The sequence below is a fragment of the Vulpes vulpes genome, chromosome 13 (genome assembly GCF_048418805.1).
Source record: "Vulpes vulpes isolate BD-2025 chromosome 13, VulVul3, whole genome shotgun sequence".
In the NCBI taxonomy this organism is placed as follows: domain Eukaryota; kingdom Metazoa; phylum Chordata; class Mammalia; order Carnivora; family Canidae; genus Vulpes; species Vulpes vulpes.
The window spans coordinates 118,321,505-118,338,079 of NC_132792.1; the positions used below are offsets into that span (position 1 = coordinate 118,321,505).

The following is a 16,575-nucleotide window of genomic DNA, read 5'->3' on the forward strand; positions in this document are numbered from 1 at the left end:
ATATATATATATATTTTTTAAAAATTAATACCCATCCTGTGTTTCATGTTACTAGGTGAATTGATAGACCTGTCATATATTTTTTTGGTTAATCATGAAAACAAATCTGTCCTAAAATAAAAACAAATAATTTACACAAAAATAACTGCTTTTATAATATTCACTCAGAAACACACACATTTTAAACTTTCCCTGCAATTTATTCATAATAAAGGAATTCCAGAACTCTTAATATATATGTATAAAAGTGAAACAGAATCTCAGTATTTCCTCCAAAGAACTCAAAAGCATTTATGCCAGCACTTAGTCACTTTTAACACATTCCAGAGAAGGGTTTGGAGAGCATGATTCTCTTCACTTTAAAATGGAAAAATTGAATCTGAGTGACACAGATTATTATATAAATAGAATACCAATAAACCAAAAAAGAATTAATTTGACAACACTGATCACTACCCCAGAAATGTTTGTAAGAATAGAGAAACATAATGCTTCCCTAACTTGATCAAAGAGGAATAAGAATAGTATGCCGAAGGGCATATTTTGTGAACCCATCTAGGCAGTGAGACTGGAAAAGCATGATGGGCAAACACTACATACCAAATTTAAGTGTTTCTAGTAAAGATAAATCCAAATTCTGAAGATACTTCACAACATAGAATGCTTTTTATCTGCTAAATGTAAACTGCTTGAAAACCAATCCCTACACCAGCTGCCAGAATGCTGATTCTGAACTTTGAAAGCAGTGTTCTTTGTGAATGATACTCTTTAAGTTTTTGGAAAGGTATCTATATAATCTAGGTATGCTGTCCAGGGATAAGAATGCCACGTTGTTACAAAATGTATTCTGGTGACTACTACAATATATTCAAGTCAAAATACAGTTACTAGGAGAAACACACAACTAAAGACTGCTAGAATCTCTTTGCTTTAAGAGACAAATTCAATGCTTTAAGAGACAAAATTCAAGATCCATATTAAGAGACAAATTCAACCAGGCAACTCTGGGATTTATAGGATATATTTAAATCACTAAAACAATCCAGAACAATCTAGTCCAAATTCAAGGGAAACTAACACTAAATCTATAGCATGAAGTCCTTTTGCTGCGATCATTTTAGCTGTGAACAAACTTTTTAGAAAATTACTAATTGGGATGCCTGGGTGCCTCAGCGGTTGAGCATCCGCTTTCAGCTCAGGGCATGATCCTGAGGTCCTAAGATCGAGTCCCACATTGGGCTCCCTGTAGCGAGCCTGCTTCTCTCTCTGCCTGTGTCTCTCATGAATAAAAAATAGAAATGGGAAGCCCCAGTGGCACAGCAGTTTAGCGCCGCTTGCAGCCCGGGGTGTGATCCTGGAGACCTGGGATGGAGTCCCATGTCGGGCTCCCTGCATGGAGCCTGCTTTTCTCTCTGCCTGGGTCTCTCTCTCGCTCTATGAATAAATAAACAAATAATCTTTAAAAAAATAAAAAATAAAAATAAAATCAACTACATATTTTTTAAATACTACAAAATTGAGTCCTTATAGTGGATGCAGCATAAGAAAAAAGAAATATATATATATATATATTTATATATATCTAAAAATTTACTGAGCTCTTAGTATGTGCAAAGCTCTATGCTAATGCATTATATAGATTATCTCAGTTACTATCATTATTCCATTTTCAGAGATGTAAAAAAAACCAGTTAATAACCAATAAAAGGTTGAGCCCAGGTCTGGCTGGCTCCTTTCAAATACTATGTTATACTGCCTCCCAAAGAGCATTTTTATTCCTGGTCTTATCACTCCTCTCTCTTATATGTAGCATACTTGCTGTTTGAAATTCTTACTTGCCTTCTACACTTACACATTCTATTGGCTCTCCAACTACCTGTGCAACTATTATATCATTTCCTTTGTGTTCATCATTCTTAATCTATCCCTTCATTCAATGAATATTTTGAGAGCCTCAAAATATATTTTGAGAATATATTTAAAATACAAAGGTTGTATTTTGTGACAACCACTGTAGAAATAGTTATAAGTAATACAGTATGGTTCTAGGTCTTAGGAACTTTAAATTTTAGAGGGGGAGGCCAAAAAATGACTACTTAACTATGCAATTGTAACATGATAGATGTGAAGGTATTATCTATATGAGGTAGTATATCAAGGAAACTTGGAGGGATAGGGAACATATCTTAGAAAAACAGTTAACTTTAAGCTGAAGCCTAGTTTGAGTAGGAAACAGCAGGGCAAAATGTAGAGGTAAGTGTGTTCTAAAAATAGGGAATAGTATGTATAAAAAGTCCCTGATCAGAAAAAAAAAAAAAAAAAGTCCCTGAGATTGTAAAGATTAACAGCAGATAAACCAAAGGGGGGACAGCACAAAACAAAAGTGGAAAGATAAATGAAAATAGCTTTCAAAGAGCCTTGTTGGGCTACCTCAAGCACTGGAATCCAAAAAGCAGCTCTGAGAAGCAGAGTAATAAGATACAGTTTATACTTGAAGAAAACCTCTCTGGCTGCTGTGGAAGAATGATTAGAAAGACAGCAAAAGTTGGGGTGCCTGGGTGGCTCAGCTGGGGTTATGATCTCAGGGTCATGAGATCCAGTCTGGAGTTGGACTGACTCAGCTCGGAGTCAGCTTGAGATTCTCTCCCTATCCCGCTGTCCCTCTCTCAACTCGTACTATTTCTAAAATAAATAAAATCTTGAAAAAGGAAGAAAGACAGAAGAAGTTGATTCTGGAATATCAATTATAAAATTGACAGATTAGAGAAATAGCACTGGAAACAAAAAAACGGATGCATTGAGAGTTCAAAGGCATAACTGATTCGATTTGTCAGCAAGATGTAGGAAAGGAGGGAGAGAACTGAAGACTTAAGCAACTGGTGAATAGGTATAGGTATGGTGGTACCACTTAAACATTCCATCAACAACTATTTACCAATTGCCTATTATGTAACAGACACTGGGGATACAGCAGTGCAAAAACATAAAAATTCCTGATCTCATGGGGCTGACATTATAAAAGTTGTCTACTGGGATGAGACAGAAAAGGGGAGATTAAGAATTCAGTAAGTATATTAAATTTTAGATATCTGTGAAACATTTAAGTGGAAAGGTCAAGCCAACAGCTAGGAACACATGTACACAACATATAGAGAGGGAGGCTGTATGATAGCACTGTATAAAATATATAATGGAGTTTTATAATTTTTTTCCAACTTAATAAGAAAGATAATTTATCTTAACTCTAATATGTAAGAATAACTTTTCTTTCTTTTTTAGGTAAGTACACTTATCTAAAATTACCACATTGCAGACTGAACAATGCTGGTAGATTTTAGGCTTAAAATAAGTCTAGTTTGTCTCATCTGTGATAAATTTTTGTTTTCTCTGTGGTCTTTATCAAACAAAGAGACTGTAATCATTGTTCTAATTCTCAACAGTAAAAAAAAACAGGTATCAACTAACTGTATAAGACTTAAAAAAAAAATACAGCACATCATGCATCTTAATTTGTCCTAGCTTTCATACTTTTTAATCATACATCTTACAGATGACCATCCTATTTCTTAGGATATATCATATTAGCCAAGGAAGCATAGTACCACCAGTTGATTAAGTCAGAAACCTGGCAGTCATCCTTGATTCCTCTCACTCCCTTAATCCCAACATGAACCATATATATATATGTGTAAAATACAGCAGCTTTCTAACTTCTCTGCATATCTACCTTGTTCTTCTATCCCTTCTCTAAGATGTAGCTAGAAATAGGATTAAAAAATAATCTGATTATGTCATTTCCCTGCTAGACCAAGAGAGAGCTCTCTGATGAGTGCTCATGTAGCATTCTGTAAGTCTCTTAACACTCACATCCTTGAATGTTATATGCTTAGTTAGGGACTGTGAACTCAGGGCCAAGGCACATGGTTTCACACTAAACAAAAGGGCCAATTCAAAAGGGCACCACTCACATTGTAAATATCTTGCATTTGATTTTTATAAAAATTTTCTGTGGAGAAATGAATAGGAATGTAAAATGGTACAGACACTTTGGAAAACAGTTTGACAGTTCCTCAAAAGGTTAAATAGAGTTACCAGATGGCTCAGCAACTTACTGCTTAGGTATATACCCAAGAAAAATGAAAACACAGGTACACAGAAAAGTTGCATACAAATGTTCACAGCAACATGATCCATACAATGGAATGTCATTCATCAACAACAACAAAAAAATGAAGTCTGGGGCACTTAGGTAGCTCAGTCTGTGTCTGACTCTTGATTTTAGCTCAGGTCATGATCTCAGGATCCTGGGATAGAGGCTTTGTTGGGATCCGCCCTCAGTAGGGATTCTGCTTGAGATTCTCTCCTGCTGCCCTTCCCCACACTCACATGTGCTCTCTCTAATAAATAAATCTTAAAAAAAAAAAAAAAAGGAATGAAATACTGGTACATATTTTTAAAAAAAGGAATGAAATACTGGTACATATTATAATAAGGTTTAAGATGAATCTTAAACATTATGCTAAATGAAAGACACACTAGTTCTAGAATACAACAAATTATATTATTCCATTTATGCAAAATGTCCAAAAAAGGCAAATCCAAAGAGAAAGCAAGTAGATTAGTGGCTACCTAGGGATAGGGGAAAAGGGGAATGTCTGGGATGGGGAAACTGCTAGCTAACGGACACCAAGATCAAATGTTCTAAAATTAGGTAGTGGTGGTGGCTGAATAACTATGTGAACATATCAAGAACCACTGAATTGTACACTTTAAATTAATGAATTTTATGGGACACTAAATGCATCTCAATGCCATTTAAAATTTTCTGGCAGACCAAAATAAGGTATCTTGTGGAAGGTGTTCCTTTCCTTGTGTAAAAACAAAATATGGGTTAGTGGTAATCCTGCAAAAATGTTCAATTACAGCTTTCAACGTGGCAACAAGCTGATTTATATGACATATGTTGCTATGTGTTGACCTAATTGGCTATTCATTTGGAGAAAACAAAGTCAGATCCATTCTTCATGTTATACACAAATATAATTTCCTCATGGATTAGAGAGCTGTATGCAAAAATGAAAGTACTTGAGGGATATTTGTGAATATTTCTATAGCCTATTGTAGAGAAACCTTTCTATAATGTTTTTTTTAAGATTTTATTTGTTTATTCATGAGAGAGAGAGAGAGGCAGAGACACAGGCAGAGGGAGGAAAACAGGTTCCATGCCGGGAGCCTGATGTGGAAACTCAAACCTGGGACTGCGGGATCATGCCCTGAGCCAAAGGCAGAGACGCTCAACCACTGAGCCACCCAGGTGCCCCTGTAGAGAAACCTTGAGCAAATCAAGAAACTAAAAGCCAAAAAGGAAAATACTGACAGATTTGATTACATAAAAACACAGATCAGTATGGTTAAGAGTTATTCTATAAGATGATATGAGAGATGTGCACAAGCAATCATAGAAGAGATGGAAATAATCAAGAAGAAACAGAAAGAGACATCACATCAATAATAGCCAGGGAGGTATGAGTTAAAATAAGACCATTTTCACTCGTCAGTTTGGTTGAAATTTAATACACTGATAAAAACTAATAGTAGTGGGACACTAGTTGAGCGGTTTGAGCGTCTGCCTTTGGCTCAGGGCATGATCCCAGAGTACTGGGATCAAGTCCCACATCAGGCTCCCTGCATGGAGCCTGCTTCTCCCTCTGCCTGTGTCTCTGCCTCTTTCTCTCTCTGTATCTCTCATGAATAAATAAAATCTTAAAAAAAAAAAAATACTAGCAAAGTATACAGGAAAATAAACACTAGTGGCCACCATCATTTATTGTGGAAAGCAAGATCTACAGCATCTATGACAATTTTAAGTTTTACATACTCTCTGACTTCAACAGCAATTCTACTTTTGAGACTCTATCACAGAAAAACAAAAGCATTAATAAATTATATATTGCAGCACTGCTTAATGTGGCCATACCAAAAAAGTTAAATATATATACATTCTCTCTCTCTCTCTCTCTCTGTCTCTCTCACACACACATACACACACACACACAGAGAACCGTGTCTGCCTTTTTTCAGTAAAAGAGCAAGCATGATGTTACATGTATAAAAATAGGAAAAAAATATGTATTTGTATGCATAACAGAAATAAATACAAATGATTATACATCAGCTACAGCACTGGTTACTTTAGGGGTAAAGGTCTGGAAGTAAAAAGGAAATAAAATTCTATATATTTTTTCTTGATTATTACAGAATTTGTATTAGTTTTATAACTAAACAAAAATCCAGTAAGAACATATTTTTTTAAAGATCTGAAATACAAAAAAAAAAAAAAAAAAAAGATCTGAAATACACATAGCTACTATATGTCCATACCTCTCAAGGTCTTATTGTATTCATATCTACATGAAATTAAGCAAAGTAAACCAATTAACTCTGGACATATTTTCCAACTCCATTATTCTTCTACTGTCTAGCTATTTTCTTAAAACACTCCTCTCCTGTTCATTTCCATTCAATCAAGTACCACTTACTACACACATCTTTTTTTATGATGTTACTGTAGTTAAGAACATGTAACACGAGATTTACCCTCTTAAAATTTTTAAGTATGCAATATGGTACTGTTGACTATAGGCACAATGCTGTACAGCACATCTCCAGAACTTATTCATCTTGCTTGACTGAAACTTCATACCTGTTGGTATGGAATTCTCCATTTCCCCCACTCCTAACTACATACCTCCTCAAATAGAACACCATTCTTTTTTTAAGGGGGGGGGGGAGCTAAACTGGACTTTATAAAAAATATGAACTTCTGTTTATCAAAACAAACCATGAGAGTGAAAAGGCAAGCCACACATTGGATCATGTTATGTGCAATGCATATACTGGAGAAAAGGATTGCATTCAGAATATTTATTAAGAGCTGGTACTTCACAAAGATACCCAGATATCCAACAGGCACTAAAAGATGCTCAACCTCACCAATAATCAGGGAAATGCAAATCAATACCACAGTGAAATACTATTACCGAATAAAATGGCTAAAATTAAAAAGAATGACAACAAATGTTGGTGAAGGTGTGGAACAAAAGAAATACCTACACATTCCCGGTACAGTTACAAAGTCATACAATCAGTTTGGAAAACTGTTTGACAATATTAACTAAAGATAAAAATAGGCTTACCCTGTGGCCCAGCAATTCCACTCCTAGGTATATGCCAAAGAGAAATGAGTGCATATTGTTCACCAAAAGAGGGGAGGTGGCCGGGTAAGGCTTCTCAGCATCAACTTGAACTTTGTCTCAGAAGATGGGTAGGTGTTCTCTAAGCAGCCAGGCACTGAGAGGAACATGAAAGTCATGGAGATATAAACAAACTGTGTTTGGGAATGGCAACGGTTCCAAACAGCTGAAGCACAAGGGTAAGAGACCCAAGAAGACACAAAGCTGAAGTGGTTGGCAGGATCTTGAAGAAAGAGCTAGGCAGTCTATTCTGCCAGGAGACATGGTCAGGTCTGGGTTGAGAAACGACATTCAGAAAGGTGGGTGGGATGTAGCCAGGAAGCCAATCAGGAGTGGGGCACAGAGCAGGAATTCTCACTTTGCTGCCATTTTACCCATTTTGAAGAACTGCTTTTCTTATACTCAGCCTGCCATTCTAACATTGGTATGCTGCTTTAACTGATGATCCTCCAGAAATTACTTTATTACCAAAATGATGAAAGGGAAAAGTAGGTGGATAGATGACAATCCAGCAAAGATTTACTAATACTATTCTCCACAACCACCACTGTCCTTATGAGTTAACTTCTGTTTTTAAGAGCAATCTCTGTCGAGTAACAGGTAAAGAATGCAACTGTCATTTCATGACATTCATAATTAAGAAGCCTATGAAACAAGGAATGTTGGCCTACAACCAAAATTACCTATCTCCTAAAATTTATAAAAAATTTTACATGTATATGTGCACTTTTTGAGAAAGGATACAAAGATTTCGTTATATTCTCAATGGGGCCCATAATTACTACTACTATTACTACTACTACTGCTGCTACCACTAGTACTACTAGTACTACCACGACGACCACGACGACGACGACCACCACCACCACCACCACCACCACCACCGGAGTTATGATCTGTTTTTGAGGCCAGCGTCAAATGCACAGTACAGAAGGATACTCAGGAAACCAGAAGATGGCCATTTTGAACCATCTAAGTTCTAAGCCTCAGTGAACAGTTTCCAGATGTTTATGGGAACAGATTCATCTAGAAATAGTTTTAGACGCTTATCTGAACCCCAAATTATATTACTGTCTTAAACATCTCAGTTTCTTCTTAAGAAGATCACCTCTAACCTATCTGGAAATCTTTGTAGTGATTTCTTACAGACACCATTTACCTGGAAGAGAAATGGCTCTCTAATGTACACAAGTACATTCTTTGACATGGGAAAAAGAAATCATATATGATGGACCTTAACTCTCTGGTGATTTCTATAAAATTGCAACAAGATGTCAGATAAACCCTGGGGAATACGTTATTAGAAATGTCTCCCCTTAATGTTCTGGAATTAATTTCTCTTCCTGGACTACAAAGTCCAAAACTACTGGCCTTTTAGGCATAGTGCCAACTCAACAGATGGGCCCTACATTTTCCTAATGGTAGAGGTAGATTGGCAAGTGTGAAGTCATATACTCAAGCAAGAGAGTATCAGTTTCATGCAGTAGTGAAGAGGACTTCTGTTAAAAGTTTTAAATCAACCACACAAAATAAGCAATATGCTGTGATTCTGTAATTTCTATTCCTTTACATTTTTGGTATCTCAAATACATTTAAATAGATCCCTACCCAAACCCAGATGTCCCAAAATACACAGTAAGTCAATCTAAATAATATGAAGTGCCTAATACCTTCAAGTATCGGATCTTACACATGTATTCTCAGATATGAGATATGTTGACTCAGTAAGTCCACACATGAAAAACCAGCTTCTTTAATGGTAGGTTTAACAATGCCTTGTGAGAGACCAAAGAAGAAAACAGGAGGCAGCTGGATCTCACTCCCTAAATTTTCAAAGCCAGAAATGGTTATCACATGAATGGGTAAGAAGCTTCCTGTCTTGTGATACTTTATTATTTTATTATTATTTTTTAAAGTTTAAGTAATCTCTACACCCAACATGGGGCTCAAACGCATCACCCTGAGATCAAAAGCTGCATGCTGGGGGCAGCCCCGGTGGTGCAGCGGTTTGGCGTCACCTGCAGCCCAGGGTGTGATCCTGGAGACCCAGATCGAGTCCCATGTCGGGCTCCTTGCATGCAGCCTGCTTCTCCCTCTGCCTGTGTCTCTGCCTCTCTCTCTCTGTGCCTCTCATGAATAAATAAATAAAATCTTAAAAAAAAAAAAAAAAAAAGCTGCATGCTCCTCCAACTGAGCCAGCTAGGTACCCCAAAACTTCATTTTTTTTATAAGTTTATATTTATTTTACTTTATGTTGCCTTCCACAATGATTACCTAGGAAAGTAACAACCATTCTGGCCATCTTTTCAGTGTACTCTAGTAAAAATAGGGACTCTGATTTTTAGTTTCATATGAGTGTTCTGATCTCTGCAGCACCATCAAAAAGTTATTTAACAGATAAAAAAATAAATCTGTTCAGCAACCATTTTATTTTTGTCTCTATGTTTACTAATCAGTATTTGGTAGCATTTCTCAAGAAAGTATTATTCCTAAAATGAGCAAACGATTCTTTCAGCTCTGGCATTACTGATTAAATGCCTCTAAATGTCAATACCCCACAATTCCTTCCAAGAACTTCACCCCTTCTCTATCTACACCCACTCTCCAGGTAATCTCATCAAGTCTTATGGCTCTGAATAGCAGCTGTACCCTGATCAACTACTAAATTTATATTTGCTCCAATCCTGAGATATTACATATTAAACTGCCCACTCAGTATCTCAACCAGAAACATGTAACAGAAAACTCAAAGTCAGTAGTACATCCAAACCAAATTCGTAATTTCTGCACTCCTGCAACCTGCCTCATCCAGTGTTCAAAATCCAGGTAAATGATGCTCAATGTTGAAGTCATGATTGTAGTCAATCTTGACTACTTTTTTACTCAGACCCTACAGCCAATCCAAGTTATCACCTACCCACCTTTAAAAATATATCCCCCCCCCCAAAAAAAAAAAATATATATATATCCCCCAAATCCATCTCCCTGATAACACCCTAAGTTCAACTCACAATCATCTGTTGCCTCAAATATCACAATGGCCTAACTGGTTGTTCTGGTTGCATCACTCTTGCCTTTCAAAGTGTGTATGTTAGATCAAGTCACTTCCCTGCTCAAAACCTCCTAAGATTCCTATGAAATCTACAATAAACTCCAGACACTTAGTCAAGTCTTATAAGTCCCTAAGTTATATAGCCCCAGGCTCCATCTTCTACCTGTTTCCTATCATTCATCCTTACCTTGTTGACTCCGTTCTAGTCCTTTCTTATTTCTTAAACACAGCAAACATACCACTGCCTCAGGGCTTATGCTCATAACCCAGACAGCTCCATGGGATGCTTCATATCATTCAGGTCTCTATTCAAGTACCACTACCTCAAAGGACTTCCTTAACCACTGAACTTCCTTTTACTTTGTTTACATTTCCTTTACACCACCTATTGTGGAAATGCTATAACATCATATCCATTTATTTAATATCTATCTTACTAGAAAGTGAGCACCAATGATTTTTTAAAGTAATCTCTATACGCAACATGGGGCTCAAACGCAAGACTCAGAGATCAGGAATTGCATACTCTACCAACTGAGCCAGCCAGGTGCTCCTGAAAGCAATGACTTTTTACTGCTTTATTCACTGCTGTATTCCCTGGGCTTAGAACAGCACCTGGTATAATGTACGCATACAATTAATATTTACTGAATGAAAGACTATATATATATTCCTTCTGTTAGAAGGCACAAGAGACAGAATGCTGGTTTTAGTTTTTATCTGACTCTGAACGAGGACTTAATCTACTGACATCCCAAAAGACTAACTGTCCAATGAACTGCCTGGATAAATCACAGGCATACACTAAAGAACCTCAAGAGGAAAAGATTTTTGTCCTAGAACTGACTTGCTCTGGCATAAAATCATCATATCTCAAGACATTTTTACAGAAACCTCTACAATATGCTTCTCAAACCACATGTAATATGATAGAAGCAGCACATTACAGCAGTACTAAAAGATCTTGTTCTGAAAAAAAAAAAAAAAAAGATCTTGTTCTGGGAGAGTTACATGAAAATGCCCAAGGACCTTATTTTGTTCATTCATCACTGTATCCTAAAGCCAGTACATAATAAACACTCAATAAACTGAAGTGATTTAGGGAAAGCAATGGGTTCTGCTTTGAAAGAATACACTGGGCTCCTAAAAATCAAAAGAAATGCTGATCAGATTTAAAAAGAGATGGGATGCCTGGGTGGCTCAGTGGTTGAATGTGGCTGAATGCCTGCCTTCAGCTCAGGGCATGATCCCCAGGTCCTGGGGTCAAGTCCCATGTTAGGCTCCCTGCGAGGAGCTTGCTTCTCCCTTTGCCTGTTTCTCTGGTCCTCTCTCTGTGCCTCTCATGAATAAATTTAAAAAAATCTTTAAAACATAAAAATAAAAAGAGAACTGTCCTGGGTGACTGGGGCTCAGTCAGTTAAGCATCTGCCTTCAGCGCAGGTCATGATCTCGGGGTCCTGGGATTGAGCCTTGCATCAGGCTCCCTACTCAGTGAGAAGCAAGCTTCTCCCTCTCCCTCTGTCCCTCCCACTGATCAGTCAGTCTCTCTCTCTCTCTCTCTGAAAGATAGTTTCCTGTTCACTTGAAGACAAATCTCTGATTTAGTAAGAAGCCTAATCTCAGGGTACCTGGCTCAGTTGGTAGAGCATGTGACTCTTGATCTCAGCTGTAAATTCGAGTCCCACGTTGGGTCTACGTAGAAATTACTCAAACATAAAATCCTTAAAAAGAAAAAAAAAAAAAGCCTAGTCTAGAGTTAAGTGAGAAAACATAAAAATAGAATTTGTATGTGAGGAAAGTAACATAACAAATTGAGAATTAGAAAAAAAGTACATATACATGTAACAAAGTTGTTTATACATACTTTCAAAAATGGATTTTGCATATTCTTACCTCCTATAAGGGAGGTCATCTGCTTTGTTCAAAAATTCTTTTTTTTTAGGAAATAAGAGAAATTAATAATAATAGCAAATCTGTATTATGTACTTGATACAGGACATAAATTATGCTAAGCACATTATACATATTATCTAGTTCAACCTTTTAACAGCCCTGTATCATCATCAGTTTACAGTCAAGAAAACCAAAGACAGTAAGTATTTTGCTAAAGGTCACACAGTAAGTAGCAAAACTGGGATCGGAGCCTAGTCAATATGATTTCTGAGTCCATCATCTTAATCACTATTTAGGATTTTCAACAAATTGAGGGAAAATATACCAATATGAAGGCTGGGAGATTTGTTCATTACTAAGAAGAACAATTACACAATGCTTTTATTTGGCTAGATGCATATTACAATAATCAATACCCCATTAACTAACATTTTGAAGGTGTGGAATATACTCTAGTAAAAGTTTTCTGAGTAACTAAAACATAAACCATTATTTTCTTGATTTTAATCTGTTAGAAATTACCTATAGCAATAACAGCATAGTACTATTTTGTCTAAGCAGAGTATATGGAACACAGCTCCACCTTTATTCTGTTGATTTCTAAGTACAAAACCCAACTTTACATGGTACTGAAGACACAGGAAAACAGTTGGAAAGTACAAATCCAAATTACAGTCCCTTGAACTCATTCTGCTGTTATTTTCATTTTCATACCTTTGCAAGTGATCCTTCCCTACCTAGATGGCCCCTCTAAACCTTACTGAGTAACTCGTATTTATCCTTTAAAACTTGGTTCTTCTCCCTTGCAGAAAGCTATCCTTAACCTTTCCTTTCTATCCACAGATTTAATAAATTTCCCCCTTCTCTACCTAGGAGAAATGTATTACACTGTATATTGTAGTTGTTAATGTGATGTTCCTCTTACTAGATGCACTACTTTCTGAGGCAAGGAAAAAAAAAAACTTCTCCCAATATAAGCACAGAAATGGAAATGAGATAACCATTGGAAAAATGTTAATTGGGTGAATGAGAGATGAACATAAAGAATACTTGTTTTTATTTGTTTTTTAAAGTAGGTTCCAGGCCCAGCGTGGAGCCCAACATGGGGCCTGAACTCATAATCTAGAGATCAAGATCTAAGCTGAGATCAAGAGTCTGATGCTCAAGCCACTAAGCCACCCAGGTGCCACAGAAAGAATACTTGTTAAACAGAATTAAACTTTATCTACATTCATATAACATTATACACACACACACACACAAAATTAAGTTATAACTCTCCTTTTAGTTTCAAGGTGATTACCCTTTTTTATTTGATATGCTTCTGCATCTAAATTTAAACTTCCCAATGTGTTATTATCACTTAGCTTGATGAAATCTATACCTGAGATTTGTATCCTCCAATCTTCTTTGAAGGCCTTTATACTATACATATTTTCATTATTATACATAATTATTATGTATAATAACTAATTATACATGATTGATTCACTCCTCCATTTTCTCAAACGTCAGAGTTAGCAGGTTCTTCTTTCAAAGACAATCTTTTAAATTCTCTCCATTCAGCCCTAAAAGGCTTTTATATTAGTAAATATTTAAATTCTGGTGCTGCCATTTTCAGCAGTGCTGAATTTAAAAAAACATATCATAAGGACTATCTCCTCCATATTCTAAATAATGTCATTTATATTAAGAAGCCAACAATATAGCTACTTTCTAATCTGGCACTGTCCACCTGTGGTCTTAGGACATAAAGAGAATAAGAAGAATGATTTAGGATCAAGTATGGGAAATATAAAACAAGATTAAGTCAAAGATTCATGATCTATGGGACTATAACATAAGATACAACAAAAGATAAATTAACCAAAGTTTTGCTAGTTGATAGAATTCACTCATAATTATAACTGTCAGCCTTTTTATAGAAGGCTAAATTCTACTTTACTAACAGTTATTTCAAATCTCTACATTCTGATTTACCTTTATAATAACAGGAATACTTACTTTTTCTACAGCTAATTTCTATACTCATCATGATTACCCTGCTCTGTATCATAGTTTGTATTTAACAACTGAAGCAATTTAACAACTGAAGCAACTCTCAAATGTCCACAATTAGAATTTCAAAATTCAAAACAGGGCAGCCTCAGTGGCTCAGCAGTTTAGCACCACCGTCAGCCCAGGGCATGATCCTGGAGACCCCAGATCGAGTCCCACATCGGGCTCCCTGCATGGAGCCTGCTTCTCCCTCTGCCTGTCTCTGCCTCTGTGTGTGTGTGTGTCTTTCATGAATAAATAAAATTTAAAAAAATTTCAAAACAATGTTATTTCATACCGTTCAAGCTGATTTTAGACCAAATTCAACTCCTGTTCAATATCACCAGGATTATCTTATTTCTTTGGTAACTAGATCCTGTTAGAAAACCAAGAACAAGAACTCGAAAATGTTTTTACCATCTTGTCAATAGCACTTTAAAAAAAAAAAAAAGACTATAAGAGATACATTATTTCTCACTTGTACATTAGGAAAAAAGCTGATAAGCTTTTCTGGCAAACGAAGGATCTGTTTGCATTTTTCAATGCAAACATCTAAAAAGCAGTGAGGCTAATTCTACTCCATTCATTTCTTATAGTTTGCAGAGGGAACCCCTATGGACAGGTAAAATAGATCAGAAATGGTTTAATTCCACTTATCATCAGATACTTTTATTTTAAAAATTATATAAACTTAGCTATGGAGAAATAATTCCCCATTAAAGAGTAAAAAGAATGCACACCCTGACATATTTATGAATGAAATGATATAATATCTGTAAGATTTGTTTCAAAATAACCAAAGCAGAGGAGAAGGCAGAGAGGCCAGTAGATGGGGATACAGTGTGAGAGCTGGGCACTGGTAACTGCTGATGCTGGATGTTGAGTATATAAGAACTCACTGCACTATTCTCTTCCTATCTGTAGGTTTTAAATTTTCCACACTTAAAAAATGGACAAAATAAAGTGGAAAAAGTATACAATTCTGTCATCAACTTCCCTAGGTCTAAGACCAAATGACTAAAAACTATGAAAAGCAAAACCAAGTAATGCAAAAATAAAATTTTATAGATTCTTCATATATACATGAAGACAATACAACTCTTGAAATAACAAGGGTATTCAATTTCTGTTATCACTTAAATCCATAATTTATTATGCTGTGTCAACATCACACTGCCATTAACAACCCCCAATGAGGCAGTCACTAAAACACTGATTTCTAAAACATGAAATGTAAAATTGAGTTATTGTTAACTAAGGAGACAAATCATAAGTATGAAAAGCTAACCTCTGCATACAAAAGAATATAAACAAAAATTTACAATTTAAAGAAAAAAATTTAAAACAACAAAATAATTCAAAACAAAAACGAATTTCCCTCTTTTATGGAAACCAGGTTTAGGACAACACATGCCTCTAAAAAGGCTGACACAAGTAGACTTCACAGCAGTCATCAATGGGCTCAGACCAACAAACATAACTCAAACAGCAATACAAAAAGTTTAACTACAGACGCATCACCTACACATGCGGTAAAACTTCTCCATGGTGGACAAGTAGATCATTTTGGCAGGACCGAATGTTGCCACTTCTTTATTTGTAAGTCCTGGAAGAAGACTTAGGATAAAATCTCAAGTGGTACTACTAAGGCCATAAAGACATAATGCCTATCAAGAGACATAGGGAAGTTATGCTTCATATTTTAAAACACAACTCAAGAATATGACATGAAAATTGCTTCTGATCCTTAAAGATCCTGAATAATTTCTTGTGATTATTGTTTTTAAAGTTATGAAGTGGGATCCCTGGGTGGCGCAGCGGTTTGGCGCCTGCCTTTGGCCCAGGGCGCGATCCTGGAGACCCGGGATCGACTCCCACGTCGGGCTCCCAGTGCATGGAGCCTGCTTCTCCCTCTGCCTGTGTCTCTGCCTCTCTCTCTCTCTGTGTGACTATCATAAATAAATAAAAATTAAAAAAAAAAAATAAATAAATAAAAATCTTTAAAAAAAATAAAGTTATGAAGTATCTCAAACATCCATGACTATATAAATGTAACTATATGCACAGATATACACTACACACGTGTATACGCGTTATTTTAAAAACCCACAAATTTACTACCCAAGTTAAAAAAATCAGAGAAAATAATAAACTTTTCACAAATTTACATGACGTCCCTCTACACAGGCCATGACAATCAAGAGAAGAGACAATCAGCCCATTTTTCTTCAGATCTTTCCATTATCTTACCGAATCCTGTAATCTGTGCTATCAAAACACCTTTCTGAATTCCGTTCTTTTAAAAATGCAGTTATTTTAAATTTCCAGTAGTAGATTCAT

The 16,575-nt window shown here is 36.1% G+C and overlaps 1 protein-coding gene across 8 annotated transcripts in view; it reads right to left on the reverse strand.

The window, feature by feature from the left end:
• The window catches only part of ASH1L (ASH1 like histone lysine methyltransferase), a 173,686-nt gene that overhangs the window by 153,594 nt on the left and 3,517 nt on the right, over window positions 1–16,575 (reverse strand). For 3 of the 8 annotated variants that reach the window (XM_072733566.1, XM_072733563.1, XM_025997262.2), the window contains exon 2: window positions 7,197–7,350. The exons of 4 other annotated variants lie outside the window; for them this stretch is intronic. The gene's annotated coding sequence lies outside the window, so the exon portion shown is untranslated. Of the gene's footprint in view, window positions 1–7,196; window positions 7,351–11,933; window positions 12,027–16,575 lie in introns of those variants that run through there. One more of the 8 variants, XM_072733564.1, reaches the window with a different exon arrangement.